Below are 12,500 nucleotides of genomic sequence, written 5' to 3' on the forward strand. Positions count from 1 at the left end.
GCTTGGTTAACCATTTGCCCGGGCCGGGTTGGTTAGCGAATTGTCATGGTTGGGTTGGTTAACGAATTGTCGGGTTTGGGCTTGGTTAACGATTTGCCCGAGCAAGGTGGGTGAACACATTGTCAGGAGCGTGCGCGGTTGGTTCACGAAACTGCCTGTTCCGGGTTTGTAGAGCGTTGTCAGGCCCGGCCGGCCGGGTTAGCGGCTTGCCAGACCCAACTTGACGAAATTCAGTGCGGCGCGGGTAAACGGCGGGAGTAACTATGACTCTCTTAAGGTAAGGAGGGGGGGCCCATGGGCCAGCAAGGAGTTTCTGATGAACATCGGCCGGGACATTTTGACGGCGGGGCAAGACGTAGTTGTTATTGAGGGTGAAGGGTTTGTCCTCAGCTGGTTGATTGTCGAATAGTCGGGGCTGCCGGGCCGGTTACCGATTTGCCCGGCCGGCTTGGTTAACCATTTGCCCGGGCCGGGTTGGTTAACGAATTGTCAGGGTTGGGCTTGGTTAACCATTTGCCCGGGCCGGGTTGGTTAATGAATTGCCATGGCCGGGTTGGTTAACGCAGTTTCAGGGTTGGGCTTGATTAACGATTTGCCCGAGCAGGGTTGGCTAACGCATTGTCAGGAGCGTGCGCGGTTGGTTCACGAAACTGCCTGTTCCGGGTTTCTAGAGCGTTGTCAGGCCCGGCCGGCCGGGTTAGCGGCTTGCCAGACCCAACTTGACGAAATTCAGTGCGGCGCGGGTAAACGGCGGGAGTAACTATGACTCTCTTAAGGGTATGGAGGGGGGCCCATGGGCCAGCAAGGAGTTTCTGATGAACATCGGCCGGGACATTTTGACGGCGGGGCAAGAACTAGTTGTTATTGAGGGCGAAGGGCTTGTCCTCAGCTGGTTGATTGTCGAATAGTCGGGGCTGCCGGGCCGGTTACCGATTTGCCCGGCCGGCTTGGTTACCCATTTGCCCGGGCCGGGTTGGTTAACGAATTGTCAGGTTTAGGCTTGGTTAACCATTTGCCCGGGCCGGGTTGGTTAATGAATTGCCATGGCCGGGTTGGTTAACGCAGTTTCAGGGTTGGGCTTGATTAACGATTTGCCCGAGCAGGGTTGGCTAACGCATTGTCAGGAGCGTGCGCGGTTGGTTCACGAAACTGCCTGTTCCGGGTTTCTAGAGCGTTGTCAGGCCCGGCCGACCGGGTTAGCGGGTTGCCAGACCCAACTTGAGGAAATTCAGTGCGGCGCGGGTAAACGGCGGGAGTAACTATGACTCTCTTAAGGTAAGGAGGGGGGCCCATGGGCCAGCAAGGAGTTTCTGATGAACATCGGCCGGGACATTTTGACGGCGGGGCAAGACGTAGTTGTTATTGAGGGTGAAGGGTTTGTCCTCAGCTGGTTGATTGTCGAATAGTCGGGGCTGCCGGGCCGGTTAGCGATTTGCCCGGCCGGCTTGGTTAACCATTTGCCCGGGCCGGGTTGGTTAACTAATTGTCAGGGTTGGGCTTGGTTAACCATTTGCCCGAGCCGGGTTGGTTAATGAATTGCCATGGCCGGGTTGATTAACGCATTGTCAGGGTTGGGCTTGGTTAAAGATTTCCCCGAGCAGGGTTGGCTAACGCATTGTCAGGAGCGTGCGCGGTTGGTTCACGAAACTGCCTGTTCCGGGTTTCTAGAGCGTTGTCAGGCCCGGCCGGCCGGGTTGGCGGGTTGCCAGACCCAACTTGAGGAAATTCAGTGCGGCGCGGGTAAACGGCGGGAGTAACTATGACTCTCTTAAGGTAAGGAGGGGGGCCCATGGGCCAGCAAGGAGTTTCTGATGAACATCGGCCGGGACATTTTGACGGCGGGGCAAGAACTAGTTGTTATTGAGGGCGAAGGGTTTGTCCTCAGCTGGTTGATTGTCGAATTGTCGGGACTGCCGGGCCGGCTACCGATTTGCCCGGCCGGCTTGGTTAACCATTTGCCCGAGCCGGGTTGGTTACCGAATTGTCAGGGTTGGGCTTGGTTAACCATTTGCCCGAGCCGGGTTGGTTAGTGAATTGCCATGGCCGGGTTGGTTAACGCAGTTTCAGGGTTGGGCTTGATTAACGATTTGCCCGAGCAGGGTTGGCTAACGCATTGTCAGGAGCGTGCGCGGTTGGTTCACGAAACTGCCTGTTCCGGGTTTCTAGAGCGTTGTCAGGCCCGGCCGGCCGGGTTAGCGGGTTGCCAGACCCAACTTGACGTAATTCAGTGCGGCGCGGGTAAACGGCGGGAGTAACTATGACTCTCTTAAGGTAAGGAGGGGGGCCCATGGGCCAGCAAGGAGTTTCTGATGAACATCGGCCGGGACATTTTGACGGCGGGGCAAGAACTAGTTGTTATTGAGGGCGAAGGGTTTGTCCTCAGCGGGTTGATTGTCGAATTGTCGGGGCTGCCGGGCCGGTTAACGATTTGCCCGGCCGGCTTGGTTAACCATTTGCCCGAGCCGGGTTGGTTAATGAATTGCCATGGCCGGGTTGGTTAACGCAGTTTCAGGGTTGGGCTTGATTAACGATTTGCCCGAGCAGGGTTGGCTAACGCATTGTCAGGAGCGTGCGCGGTTGGTTCACGAAACTGCCTGTTCCGGGTTTCTAGAGCGTTGTCAGGCCCGGCCGGCCGGGTTAGCGGGTTGCCAGACCCAACTTGAGGAAATTCAGTGCGGCGCGGGTAAACGGCGGGAGTAACTATGACTCTCTTAAGGTAAGGAGGGGGGCCCATGGGCCAGCAAGGAGTTTCTGATGAACATCGGCCGGGACATTTTGACGGCGGGGCAAGACGTAGTTGTTATTGAGGGTGAAGGGTTTGTCCTCAGCTGGTTGATTGTCGAATAGTCGGGGCTGCCGGGCCGGTTACCGATTTGCCCGGCCGGCTTGGTTAACCATTTGCCCGGGCCGGGTTGGTTAACTAATTGTCAGGGTTGGGCTTGGTTAACCATTTGCCCGAGCCGGGTTGGTTAATGAATTGCCATGGCCGGGTTGATTAACGCATTGTCAGGGTTGGGCTTGATTAACGATTTGCCCGAGCAGGGTTGGCTAACGCATTGTCAGGAGCGTGCGCGGTTGGTTCACGAAACTGCCTGTTCCGGGTTTCTAGAGCGTTGTCAGGCCCGGCCGGCCGGGTTAGCGGCTTGCCAGACCCAACTTGACGAAATTCAGTGCGGCGCGGGTAAACGGCGGGAGTAACTATGACTCTCTTAAGGGTATGGAGGGGGGCCCATGGGCCAGCAAGGAGTTTCTGATGAACATCGGCCGGGACATTATGACGGCGGGGCAAGAACTAGTTGTTATTGAGGGCGAAGGGCTTGTCCTCAGCTGGTTGATTGTCGAATTGTCGGGACTGCCGGGCCGGTTAGCGATTTGCCCGGCCGGCTTGGTTAACCATTTGCCCGAGCCGGGTTGGTTACCGAATTGTCAGGGTTGGGCTTGGTTAACCATTTGCCCGAGCCGGGTTGGTTAATGAATTGCCATGGCCGGGTTGGTTAACGCAGTTTCAGGGTTGGGCTTGATTAACGATTTGCCCGAGCAGGGTTGGCTAACGCATTGTCAGGAGCGTGCGCGGTTGGTTCACGAAACTGCCTGTTCCGGGTTTCTAGAGCGTTGTCAGGCCCGGCCGGCCGGGTTAGCGGCTTGCCAGACCCAACTTGACGAAATTCAGTGCGGCGCGGGTAAACGGCGGGAGTAACTATGACTCTCTTAAGGAGGGGGGCCCATGGGCCAGCAAGGAGTTTCTGATGAACATCGGCCGGGACATTTTGACGGCGGGGCAAGAACTAGTTGTTATTGAGGGCGAAGGGTTTGTCCTCAGCGGGTTGATTGTCGAATTGTCGGGACTGCCGGGCCGGTTAGCGATTTGCCCGGCCGGCTTGGTTAACCATTTGCCCGAGCCGGGTTGGTTACCGAATTGTCAGGGTTGGGCTTGGTTAACCATTTGCCCGAGCCGGGTTGGTTAATGAATTGCCATGGCCGGGTTGGTTAACGCAGTTTCAGGGTTGGGCTTGATTAACGATTTGCCCGAGCAGGGTTGGCTAACGCATTGTCAGGAGCGTGCGCGGTTGGTTCACGAAACTGCCTGTTCCGGGTTTCTAGAGCGTTGTCAGGCCCGGCCGGCCGGGTTAGCGGCTTGCCAGACCCAACTTGACGAAATTCAGTGCGGCGCGGGTAAACGGCGGGAGTAACTATGACTCTCTTAAGGTATGGAGGGGGGCCCATGGGCCAGCAAGGAGTTTCTGATGAACATCGGCCGGGACATTTTGACGGCGGGGCAAGACGTAGTTGTTATTGAGGGTGAAGGGTTTGTCCTCAGCTGGTTGATTGTCGAATAGTCGGGGCTGCCGGGCCGGTTACCGATTTGCCCGGCCGGCTTGGTTAACCATTTGCCCGGGCCGGGTTGGTTACCGAATTGTCAGGGTTGGGCTTGGTTAACCATTTGCCCGGGCCGGGTTGGTTAACGCAGTTTCAGGGTTGGGCTTGATTAACGATTTGCCCGAGCAGGGTTGGCTAACGCATTGTCAGGAGCGTGCGCGGTTGGTTCACGAAACTGCCTGTTCCGGGTTTCTAGAGCGTTGTCAGGCCCGGCCGGCCGGGTTAGCGGGTTGCCAGACCCAACTTGAGGAAATTCAGTGCGGCGCGGGTAAACGGCGGGAGTAACTATGCTCTCTTAAGGTAAGGAGGGGGGCCCATGGGCCAGCAAGGAGTTTCTGATGAACATCGGCCGGGACATTTTGACGGCGGGGCAAGACGTAGTTGTTATTGAGGGTGAAGGGTTTGTCCTCAGCTGGTTGATTGTCGAATAGTCGGGGCTGCCGGGCCGGTTACCGATTTGCCCGGCCGGCTTGGTTAACCATTTGCCCGGGCCGGGTTGGTTAACTAATTGTCAGGGTTGGGCTTGGTTAACCATTTGCCCGAGCCGGGTTGGTTAATGAATTGCCATGGCCGGGTTGATTAACGCATTGTCAGGGTTGGGCTTGGTTAACGATTTCCCCGAGCAGGGTTGGCTAACGCATTGTCAGGAGCGTGCGCGGTTGGTTCACGAAACTGCCTGTTCCGGGTTTCTAGAGCGTTGTCAGGCCCGGCCGGCCGGGTTAGCGGGTTGCCAGACCCAACTTGACGAAATTCAGTGCGGCGCGGGTAAACGGCGGGAGTAACTATGACTCTCTTAAGGGTATGGAGGGGGGCCCATGGGCCAGCAAGGAGTTTCTGATGAACATCGGCCGGGACATTTTGACGGCGGGGCAAGAACTAGTTGTTATTGAGGGCGAAGGGCTTGTCCTCAGCTGGTTGATTGTCGAATAGTCGGGGCTGCCGGGCCGGTTACCGATTTGCCCGGCCGGCTTGGTTACCCATTTGCCCGGGCCGGGTTGGTTAACGAATTGTCAGGTTTAGGCTTGGTTAACCATTTGCCCGGGCCGGGTTGGTTAATGAATTGCCATGGCCGGGTTGGTTAACGCAGTTTCAGGGTTGGGCTTGATTAACGATTTGCCCGAGCAGGGTTGGCTAACGCATTGTCAGGAGCGTGCGCGGTTGGTTCACGAAACTGCCTGTTCCGGGTTTCTAGAGCGTTGTCAGGCCCGGCCGGCCGGGTTAGCGGCTTGCCAGACCCAACTTGACGAAATTCAGTGCGGCGCGGGTAAACGGCGGGAGTAACTATGACTCTCTTAAGGGTATGGAGGGGGGCCCATGGGCCAGCAAGGAGTTTCTGATGAACATCGGCCGGGACATTATGACGGCGGGGCAAGAACTAGTTGTTATTGAGGGCGAAGGGCTTGTCCTCAGCTGGTTGATTGTCGAATTGTCGGGACTGCCGGGCCGGTTAGCGATTTGCCCGGCCGGCTTGGTTAACCATTTGCCCGAGCCGGGTTGGTTACCGAATTGTCAGGGTTGGGCTTGGTTAACCATTTGCCCGAGCCGGGTTGGTTAATGAATTGCCATGGCCGGGTTGGTTAACGCAGTTTCAGGGTTGGGCTTGATTAACGATTTGCCCGAGCAGGGTTGGCTAACGCATTGTCAGGAGCGTGCGCGGTTGGTTCACGAAACTGCCTGTTCCGGGTTTCTAGAGCGTTGTCAGGCCCGGCCGGCCGGGTTAGCGGCTTGCCAGACCCAACTTGACGAAATTCAGTGCGGCGCGGGTAAACGGCGGGAGTAACTATGACTCTCTTAAGGTATGGAGGGGGGCCCATGGGCCAGCAAGGAGTTTCTGATGAACATCGGCCGGGACATTTTGACGGCGGGGCAAGACGTAGTTGTTATTGAGGGTGAAGGGTTTGTCCTCAGCTGGTTGATTGTCGAATAGTCGGGGCTGCCGGGCCGGTTACCGATTTGCCCGGCCGGCTTGGTTAACCATTTGCCCGGGCCGGGTTGGTTACCGAATTGTCAGGGTTGGGCTTGGTTAACCATTTGCCCGGGCCGGGTTGGTTAACGCAGTTTCAGGGTTGGGCTTGATTAACGATTTGCCCGAGCAGGGTTGGCTAACGCATTGTCAGGAGCGTGCGCGGTTGGTTCACGAAACTGCCTGTTCCGGGTTTCTAGAGCGTTGTCAGGCCCGGCCGGCCGGGTTAGCGGGTTGCCAGACCCAACTTGAGGAAATTCAGTGCGGCGCGGGTAAACGGCGGGAGTAACTATGCTCTCTTAAGGTAAGGAGGGGGGCCCATGGGCCAGCAAGGAGTTTCTGATGAACATCGGCCGGGACATTTTGACGGCGGGGCAAGACGTAGTTGTTATTGAGGGTGAAGGGTTTGTCCTCAGCTGGTTGATTGTCGAATAGTCGGGGCTGCCGGGCCGGTTACCGATTTGCCCGGCCGGCTTGGTTAACCATTTGCCCGGGCCGGGTTGGTTAACTAATTGTCAGGGTTGGGCTTGGTTAACCATTTGCCCGAGCCGGGTTGGTTAATGAATTGCCATGGCCGGGTTGATTAACGCATTGTCAGGGTTGGGCTTGGTTAACGATTTCCCCGAGCAGGGTTGGCTAACGCATTGTCAGGAGCGTGCGCGGTTGGTTCACGAAACTGCCTGTTCCGGGTTTCTAGAGCGTTGTCAGGCCCGGCCGGCCGGGTTAGCGGGTTGCCAGACCCAACTTGACGAAATTCAGTGCGGCGCGGGTAAACGGCGGGAGTAACTATGACTCTCTTAAGGGTATGGAGGGGGGCCCATGGGCCAGCAAGGAGTTTCTGATGAACATCGGCCGGGACATTTTGACGGCGGGGCAAGAACTAGTTGTTATTGAGGGCGAAGGGCTTGTCCTCAGCTGGTTGATTGTCGAATAGTCGGGGCTGCCGGGCCGGTTACCGATTTGCCCGGCCGGCTTGGTTACCCATTTGCCCGGGCCGGGTTGGTTAACGAATTGTCAGGTTTAGGCTTGGTTAACCATTTGCCCGGGCCGGGTTGGTTAATGAATTGCCATGGCCGGGTTGGTTAACGCAGTTTCAGGGTTGGGCTTGATTAACGATTTGCCCGAGCAGGGTTGGCTAACGCATTGTCAGGAGCGTGCGCGGTTGGTTCACGAAACTGCCTGTTCCGGGTTTCTAGAGCGTTGTCAGGCCCGGCCGGCCGGGTTAGCGGCTTGCCAGACCCAACTTGACGAAATTCAGTGCGGCGCGGGTAAACGGCGGGAGTAACTATGACTCTCTTAAGGGTATGGAGGGGGGCCCATGGGCCAGCAAGGAGTTTCTGATGAACATCGGCCGGGACATTATGACGGCGGGGCAAGAACTAGTTGTTATTGAGGGCGAAGGGCTTGTCCTCAGCTGGTTGATTGTCGAATTGTCGGGACTGCCGGGCCGGTTAGCGATTTGCCCGGCCGGCTTGGTTAACCATTTGCCCGAGCCGGGTTGGTTACCGAATTGTCAGGGTTGGGCTTGGTTAACCATTTGCCCGAGCCGGGTTGGTTAATGAATTGCCATGGCCGGGTTGGTTAACGCAGTTTCAGGGTTGGGCTTGATTAACGATTTGCCCGAGCAGGGTTGGCTAACGCATTGTCAGGAGCGTGCGCGGTTGGTTCACGAAACTGCCTGTTCCGGGTTTCTAGAGCGTTGTCAGGCCCGGCCGGCCGGGTTAGCGGCTTGCCAGACCCAACTTGACGAAATTCAGTGCGGCGCGGGTAAACGGCGGGAGTAACTATGACTCTCTTAAGGTATGGAGGGGGGCCCATGGGCCAGCAAGGAGTTTCTGATGAACATCGGCCGGGACATTTTGACGGCGGGGCAAGAACTAGTTGTTATTGAGGGCGAAGGGCTTGTCCTCAGCTGGTTGATTGTCGAATTGTCGGGACTGCCGGGCCGGTTAGCGATTTGCCCGGCCGGCTTGGTTAACCATTTGCCCGGGCCGGGTTGGTTAACGAATTGTCAGGGTTGGGCTTGGTTAACCATTTGCCCGGGCCGGGTTGGTTACTGAATTGCCATGGCCGGGTTGGTTAACGCAGTTTCAGGGTTGGGCTTGATTAACGATTTGCCCGAGCAGGGTTGGCTAACGCATTGTCAGGAGGGTGCGCGGTTGGTTCACGAAACTGCCTGTTCCGGGTTTCCAGAGCGTTGTCAGGCCCGGCCGGCCGGGTTAGCGGCTTGCCAGACCCAACTTGACGAAATTCAGTGCGGCGCGGGTAAACGGCGGGAGTAACTATGACTCTCTTAAGGAGGGGGGCCCATGGGCCAGCAAGGAGTTTCTGATGAACATCGGCCGGGACATTTTGACGGCGGGGCAAGAACTAGTTGTTATTGAGGGCGAAGGGTTTGTCCTCAGCGGGTTGATTGTCGAATTGTCGGGACTGCCGGGCCGGTTAGCGATTTGCCCGGCCGGCTTGGTTAACCATTTGCCCGAGCCGGGTTGGTTACCGAATTGTCAGGGTTGGGCTTGGTTAACCATTTGCCCGAGCCGGGTTGGTTAATGAATTGCCATGGCCGGGTTGGTTAACGCAGTTTCAGGGTTGGGCTTGATTAACGATTTGCCCGAGCAGGGTTGGCTAACGCATTGTCAGGAGCGTGCGCGGTTGGTTCACGAAACTGCCTGTTCCGGGTTTCTAGAGCGTTGTCAGGCCCGGCCGGCCGGGTTAGCGGCTTGCCAGACCCAACTTGACGAAATTCAGTGCGGCGCGGGTAAACGGCGGGAGTAACTATGACTCTCTTAAGGTATGGAGGGGGGCCCATGGGCCAGCAAGGAGTTTCTGATGAACATCGGCCGGGACATTTTGACGGCGGGGCAAGACGTAGTTGTTATTGAGGGTGAAGGGTTTGTCCTCAGCTGGTTGATTGTCGAATAGTCGGGGCTGCCGGGCCGGTTACCGATTTGCCCGGCCGGCTTGGTTAACCATTTGCCCGGGCCGGGTTGGTTACCGAATTGTCAGGGTTGGGCTTGGTTAACCATTTGCCCGGGCCGGGTTGGTTAACGCAGTTTCAGGGTTGGGCTTGATTAACGATTTGCCCGAGCAGGGTTGGCTAACGCATTGTCAGGAGCGTGCGCGGTTGGTTCACGAAACTGCCTGTTCCGGGTTTCTAGAGCGTTGTCAGGCCCGGCCGGCCGGGTTAGCGGCTTGCCAGACCCAACTTGACGAAATTCAGTGCGGCGCGGGTAAACGGCGGGAGTAACTATGACTCTCTTAAGGTAAGGAGGGGGGGCCCATGGGCCAGCAAGGAGTTTCTGATGAACATCGGCCGGGACATTTTGACGGCGGGGCAAGAACTAGTTGTTATTGAGGGCGAAGGGTTTGTCCTCAGCTGGTTGATTGTCGAATTGTCGGGACTGCCGGGCCGGTTACCGATTTGCCCGGCCGGCTTGGTTAACCATTTGCCCGAGCCGGGTTGTTTAGCGAATTGCCACGTATGGGTTGGTTAACGAATTGTCGGGTTTGGGCTTGGTTAACGACTTGACCGTGCAGGGTTGGTTAACGAATTGTCCGGGTCAGACTGGTTAACGAATTGTCCGGCTGGGTTGGTGCACTCATTGCCAGGACAGGGTTGTTTAATGAATTGTCCGTTCCCAGTTGGTTCACGAATTGGCAAGGCCAGGGTGGTTAAGGAATTGTCCGGGCCAGGTTGGTTAACGAATTGCCCGTCCTGGCTGGTTAACGAATTGTCCGGGCCAGGTTGGTTAACGAATTGCCCGTCCTGGCTGGTTAACGAATTGTCAGGGTCAGGTTGGTTAACGAATTGCCATGGCCGGGTAGGTTAACGAATTGCCAGAGCCAGCTTGGTTAACGAATTGTCCGGCCGGGTTGGTTAACGAATTGTCCGTTCCCAGTTGGTTCACGAATTGGCAAGGACAGGGTGGTTAACGAATTGTCCGGCCGGGTTGGTGCACTCATTGCCAGGACAGGGTTGGTTACCGAATTGTCCGTTCCCAGTTGGTTCACGAATTGGAAAACCAGGGTGGTTAAAGTATTGTCCGGGCCTGGTTGGTTAACGAATTGCCCGTCCTGGTTGGTTAACGAATTGTCCGGGTCAGGTTGGTTAACGAATTGCCAGGGTCTGGTTGGTTACCGAATTGTCCGGCCGGGTTGGTGCACTCATTGCCAGGACAGGGTTGGTTGACGAATTGCCCGTCCTGGTTGGTTAACGAATTGCCAGGGTCTGGTTGGTTACCGAATTGTCCGGCCGGGTTGGTGCACTCATTGCCAGGACAGGGTTGGTTGACGAATTGCCCGTCCTGGTTGGTTAACGAATTGCCAGGGTCTGGTTGGTTACCGAATTGTCCGGCCGGGTTGGTGCACTCATTGCCAGGACAGGGTTGGTTAACGAATTGTCAGGGTCAGGTTGGTTAACGAATTGCCATGGCCGGGTAGGTTAACGAATTGCCAGAGCCAGCTTGGTTAACGAATTGTCCGGCCGGGTTGGTTAACGAATTGTCCCGGCCAGGTTGGTTAACGAATTGCCAGAGCCAGCTTGGTTAACGAATTGTCCGGCCGGGTTGGTGCACTCATTGCCAGGACAAGGTTGGTTAACGAATTGCCCGGTTCCGAATGGTTAACGAATTGCCCGGTCCCGTTCGGTTCACGAATTGCCCGCCCGCTGATTGTTAACTTTTCGCACCGGCGGGGGATGGCTTGGGTAACGAGCCTCCAAGATCTGTCGGTTAACCATTTGCCCGGTGGCAATTCGTTAACCAAGTCCGCTCCGGAAGTCTGGATGGGGGTCGGATTTGCCGGCCGAGGCCGACCCGGAGTTCCAGAGGCTCGGCCGCCGGGGTCAGATTCGGCCGCCCCTTTGACACATGCAATTTCTGTACGGGGGCATTGGCGGGGTTCCTGCAGATATATAGGGAGGCCGTTTTCACGAGTTGTTGAAGTATTCGGTAGATGGCACCGGCCTCCCCAATTGGTTAACCCGGGCCACGCGGCAGCTTTTCCGCACGATTCCGAAGATTGCCGGTATGGATTTTCGGACAAATACCCAATTGCGGAAGTCTGTCAGCGGGACCTATTCGCAGGCCCATGCCGGCCGAGGGGCGGCATTTTCCGTATGACTACCGGTGCTCCGGCCGCCGAATGGAAACCTTGCCCGAATGAATTTCTGACAAAGTCCCGAGGCGGGAGCCAGTAAGGGGACGTATTCGGCGGGCCGTGCCGGCCGAGCGGCGGCATTTTCGGAGGGACAACCGCAGGTCCCGCCGTCGATCCGAGACCTTGGCTGAAGAGTCGAAAGTAATCTAAGTCCCGACTCGGAAGTCAGAATGAAGGCGACTTCGGGGCCCTCCTGCCGACCGAGGCGGCCGATCGACGGCGGCACTACCGGAGGGCCGCCCGCCGAGCCAGCCGCGTGCCCTCGGCGCCACGCCGGTTAACCAATTGCCGTCGGAAGCCTGTGAAGGTCGGATCTGCCCCGTCGGGCGGGCCCGAGGTGCCCCGCGACCGGCATGAGCTCCGGGCGTCGTGCCGCCGGTTTGACACATGTCATTGTTGCACGGTCTGTCGCGGCTCTGGTTAACGAGTTAGGCCCGGAAGTCACTATGGGGGTCGGATTTGCCCCGCCTGGCGGGGCCAGAGTGCGACCTTCCCGGCAGGACTTCCGGGAGGCATCCCGCCGACTTGACACATGCAATTTCTGTACGGGGGGATTGGCGGGGTTCCCGGAGATTTACGGGAACACGTTTTCCAGACACACTTAGCAGGGTGACTAGTGGTACGGTTGACACAGTGCAGAGTTCTAAGTGAGCCTTACTCAATTGTGACTCAGTAAGCGGGAGGCCGGGCGAGCTCCGACTTACAATGATAAAAGCTTTTTTTCGCTATTTCCGAAAAAAATGACAAAGTCCAAGAACGCAGCGGGGGCTGCGGACAGACAGAGTCTGAGCGCGGACCGCGGGCGGCGGCCGGCAGACCGACGGTGGCAAAAGCTTTATATCGATCCGAAAAGCAAAGAGGCATTGTGTGTACCAAGACGGAGAAGGGACAAGCCTGCCGCTGGTGCCCTCGCGAGTGTCGTCTGCGTTAGACCTCTGTTCCCCGATCGATCCGGCTTGGTCGGTCCTACCTTTGGGAGAGGCCGAGTGGAAGCGACGGTCTC

Source organism: Mobula birostris, chromosome 12 (assembly GCF_030028105.1).
Source record: "Mobula birostris isolate sMobBir1 chromosome 12, sMobBir1.hap1, whole genome shotgun sequence".
Taxonomy (NCBI): domain Eukaryota; kingdom Metazoa; phylum Chordata; class Chondrichthyes; order Myliobatiformes; family Myliobatidae; genus Mobula; species Mobula birostris.